Here is a 4848-nt window from a genome sequence, read left to right as displayed (position 1 = left end):
GCAGCTCCCCCACTACCACAAATTATGCAGTCGAGTTTCCCGCATTTGGGGAAATCGCAGGGGTCAGCACACCCCAAGTGCAATGGGTGAGCCTCGCCCTGGGAAAACCACCTTCCTGATCATGGTATCTCCCCTGCCAGGTAAGTATGCTTTCCCAACCACCGGCCCCGAATCACACCCGCACGCCCTCCACTCTTAACACACGGTCACTCCGCCCCGCTCGATTGCGGCCCTACACGGTCGCACACGCCGTTACGAAGCTTCAGTCACACCAGGAACCTGCTCTTCCTCCCACGCGTAGGTGAAATCCCTCGCGTTTCCCCAGCGCCTGCCGACGCGGCAGCGCTTGCGCGACCCTCATCTGCATAACCACGCCCCCGTCCGGCACCCAAGCGCGACATCCTGCCCCTACCTTTCGCTGTCCGGTCCCCCGGCCTGTTGACCTTTTCCCCTTGCGCAGTGCTGGAGCGTTGAAGGGCCAGAGACAAATCACCTTGCACCACCTCTTACCCCTAACTAGCCGCTCGTTGCCCACCCCCAGGTCCCAACATCCTTGTGGCTGACTGTTTTGGGTACGGACGAACGGACGCCCATCTTCTCCAAGTCGGAGAAGGTCGTCAGGCAGCACAGGAGCCAGCCCTACCGCAGGGGTCTCCCTGCGCTGCTCCAACCTGCCCGCCTTCTTGCCTGCCCCGCGTCTCTGCCGCTGTAGCTTAAAGGGCTCTTCACTTATTTACCTGTCCTTTTCTGTGTTCTCTTCTACAGAAACATCACGAAACTGACACTGAGTTGGGACATTGGTATGTGGGCTCACCCAAGGTCTGGGTTCTTGGTCCAGGGAACCCAGTGAGCCCTCTCTGGATCTCCTCCGGCTCACATACATATACGCAAAATATATAAGTACTCTTTTGTATGTGTGTATGTGTTATGTATGTGAAGGAGGAGCTGGTGTGTGTGCCACGTCTTGAGTCTGGAAGTCAGAGGACCTTTTTGTGGCAGTGGGATCTCCTTCCGTGTGGGCTCCATGGATTAAGCTCTCAGTCGGCTTCGTGGCAACTGCCCTTACCTATTATACCACCTCTCTGGGCCCTGAAATCTCTATTTCTGTCCGCTTCTGTCTCTGTCTCTCTCAATATCTGTGTCTGTGTTTCTCCCTCCCTCCCTCCCTCCCTCCCTCCTTCCCACCTCCTTTCCTCCTCCTCCCTCTCTCTCTGAGGCAGGGTCTCTCAACATAGCCCCCGCTGTGTTGGAGTTCACTATGTAGACCAGGTTGGCCTTGAACTCATAGAGATTCTTCTGACTCTGTTTTCCCGGCGGTGCAATTAATGGTGTGCACCCCAACACCATGCTTTTGTTTATTTGTTTTGTTTTTGAAAACAAGGTTTCTCTAGGTAGCCTTGGCTATCCTGGAACTCTGAAAACCAGGCTGGCCTCTAACTCAAGAGATCCTCTTGCCTCTGCCCGCCAAATTCTAGGATTACGCCCCACTCCCAGTGAGCTTTTGATTAACTAGTTGATCCAGTTTTTAAGTCCTTGCGTTTGTATAGCTGACTAGTAAACAGATGCTAGAGAACATCTGCTCTTTCAGAGAACCAGTGTTCAATTCCCAGCGAAGACATGCTTGCGACAAATGGATCTGATGCCCTCTTCTGTCATGCATGGGTACTGCAGACAGAGCACTCTTAATTTAAAAAAAAAAAAAAAAAAGCGCCATCTAAATAGAATTAGCAATCAGTTAACCAGTAAAGGGCAACGCAACTTAGACAATTTTACTATTGTTTGATAAGGTAACCTCTGGAGCGTCTAACACTTGAGCTGTTTTATTTGTTATTTAGGGGAGAAGAACAAGAGACCTATTACGTTCTACTTTCAGAATAAGCTGGGGCTAAAGAGATGGTGCGATTGTTAAGAGTGCTTGCTGCTCTTGCAGAGGACCAGAGTTTAGTTCAGTGCCCAGCACTCACACCCACAGCTCCAGAGTATCCAACATCTTCTGTGCTCTGTGGGAACTTGCAGGTATATGCACATAACACACACACACACACACACACACACAAATAAGTAAATAGTAAAAGTAAGTATTAAAAAGAGTTATGAACTAGAGCAGGAATTCTCACACACTAAAAACTGGTGAAATGAAGATTTATGGATAGAGCTGAGTGTGGTAGGGCAGGTCTTTCCAGCACTCAAGAGGCAGGGGCATGCAGATCTCTGAGCGTTTGAGGTCAGCCTGATCCACTACTGCCACCAGCGCAGCTTTGTGACAGAAGAAATGACAGACACATATACAGAAGATCTGGGATCAGATGGACAACATGTGGTGAAGACATGCCAGAGGCCTGGAAAGTCAGCCCATTTATTGTACACGGTTGAAGGGGGACTAGCCCACGTTAGGTTATGAAAAAGAAGCCAAGCGTGGTGGTGTACACTCTAATCTCAGCCCTCAGGAAGTGGAGGCAGAAAGACTATGGGTTTGAGGTTGCTTGGATTCCAGAGTGAGATGGCCTTTTTTTTTTTAAAAAAAAAAAATTAGGGTTGAGAGTGGGTAGGGTATGCCTTAGGGTTTCCATTGCCCTAAAGAGACACCATGACCACAGCAACTCTCTTATAAAAGAAAACATTTAATTGTAGCTGGCTTGCAGTTTCAGAAGTTTAGTCCATTATCATCATGGCAAGGCATGATGATAAAGCAGGGCAGCATGCAGGTAGACATGGTGAGGGAGAAGGAGTTGAGCGTTCTACATCTTGATCCACAGGCAGCAGAAGGTCACAGTGGGCAGAGCTTGACCACATATAAGATCTCAAAGCTCTCCTCCAGTGTCACCCTTCCTCCAACAACGCCACACCCACTCCAGTGAGTACCACCCATCCTAATAGTGCCACTCCCTATGGGCCTGATGAGTCTATGGGGGCCATACCCATTCAAACCACCACAAGGGTACTTGTTAAGAACAAAGCTCTGGGTTTTATCCTCAGCATAGCAAGAAAGAGAAACTACTTTCTGTTTTAGAAATCAGAATGCCCAGGTGGCTGTGTCCGTGGTCCAGGTGGCTACTGATTCTGTGATCATCAGAAAGTGGTTTGATTACTCATGGTAGTTTGAATCTTAAGTGTCTCTCAAAGGCTCTGTGTTAAAAAGTCTTGGGCAGGCGTGATGATATGAGTTCCAGGACAGCCAGAGATACATAGAGAAACCCTACCTCGAAAACCAGTCCCAGTCTTAGTCTGCAGCTTTGGTTTATGGGAGAGGTAAATGGAGATGAGGTCTTATGGACATTGGATAGCCACCCCTTGGTGGGAATACTGGGATCTCCACCCCATTCTCTTCCTCTCTTTTTTGCTTCTATATCATGGAATAAAGTTTTGTTCTGACACACCTTCCCTCCAAGAAGTGCCTCTGCCCCACTGTGAAAAACCTGGTAGCAATAGACAAGCTTTTTAAAGTAAGCTATCTTCCCTCAGAAACTAATTTATATTCCTTCAACAACAACAACAACAAAAAACCCTTAAAATTAATGGGTACTAATTGTATACTAATAATGAGGCCTTCATTCAAACTGTAATTAATTATTACACACATGCTTGCTAATTCTTCGCTCCTCCCATAGCTCCCAGGAGCTCTCATTTTATCCTCTGGGGACCTGTGGCAGACCTTATATTCACTCGCTGCCATATAATGACAAAGTCTTTCTTCTCTCCTTTCTGCAGCCCACTTTAAACTATGGTAAAGTTATTCGAACCCTTGGGAACGTCATTGTACTAACATAGTAGCTACTGGAAGCCAGGGACACTTTTCTCTCCAAGATCACCTTCAGGTAGAGGGCTGTATTGAAGCTAGTGTTCTTAAGGGAGAAGAGTGTTCCCTCGTGTTATAGATATGTACTGACACCTACTGGGCGTGTAGGATTTTTACCCAATATCAGATAAAATGTGAACCACTTTTCCACACAGCAGAGTCGAATACCAGGAAGTACCAAACCCAAAACATAACAAATACCTCAGAGCAAATCAACTGCCAATCCAAACAGACCCATACATTGCCTTGGCTGCCATGTGTCACCTAACCGAGAAAGGAACACTGCTAGCCGCTGCTCAGTAGAAAGAACACCCCTAGATGTCCATTTCATGAAATCGAACCAGAAATCCATATGTATACCACTGATGGGAGGAAAAGAATCTACACTATACGGATAGAGATACAAAGTTGTTGTCCAATAACAGCTCTTAGTCCTGACAACCCAAAGAGGGCTGGGGGAGAGGGGTGGTGCACACCTTTGATCCCAGCACTCAGGAGGCAGAGGTAGGAGGGTCCAAAAAGTAATAAAAATAAACCCAAGTAGCTAAAGTCAACAGATACAGGAGTGAGTTTGCTGCGGCTGTTTCTGCACAGAGTGTCAGAGGTGTGGGATTCTATTGACTATCATCTGTCTCAGATGGAGTATTTATATAGAAACAGCACTCCCTCCAATTGAGGGATAACAGGAAGACAAGACCATAGCCAGCCAGACTGTCTAGGTCATAGTATAAAGACTTTTGGTCCAACATAATGCTAGATGTTTTGGCAAAGGTATATTTAATTAAATTATTTACTTTTTTTTTTTTAAATAGGGTCCCTCTAAATAGTCCTGGCCATCCTGAACTCACTATGTAGAGTAGGCAAAAGTGTATTTAAATGAGATTAACTTTTACATTAGTAAATGCTAAGTGAAGCAGAATGTGAATGGGCTTTATCCAATCAGTTGAATGTCTTTTTTTTTTTTTTTTTTTTTTTTTTTTTTTTTTTTTCCTAGACAGGGTTTCTCTGTGTAGCCCCGTCTGTCCTGGATCTCACTCTGTAGACCAGGCTGG

General features: G+C 46.6%; 1 non-coding gene across 1 annotated transcript in view; it reads right to left on the bottom strand.

Moving 5' to 3' along the window:
* LOC116094621 overlaps positions 1 to 148 on the bottom strand; it is a 165-nt gene extending 17 nt beyond the window's left edge. Inside the window, exon 1 of the small nuclear RNA XR_004120239.1 lies at positions 1 to 148. This exon is cut by the window's left edge and continues 17 nt beyond it. This is a non-coding gene — a small nuclear RNA (U1 spliceosomal RNA).
* Between the last annotated feature and the right edge of the window lie 4700 nt (positions 149 to 4848).

Source organism: Mastomys coucha, unplaced genomic scaffold, assembly GCF_008632895.1.
Source record: "Mastomys coucha isolate ucsf_1 unplaced genomic scaffold, UCSF_Mcou_1 pScaffold16, whole genome shotgun sequence".
In the NCBI taxonomy this organism is placed as follows: Eukaryota; Metazoa; Chordata; class Mammalia; order Rodentia; family Muridae; genus Mastomys; species Mastomys coucha.
The sequence above is the reverse complement of the archived record's forward strand: the minus strand, read 5'-3'. Positions and strand labels throughout refer to the sequence as shown.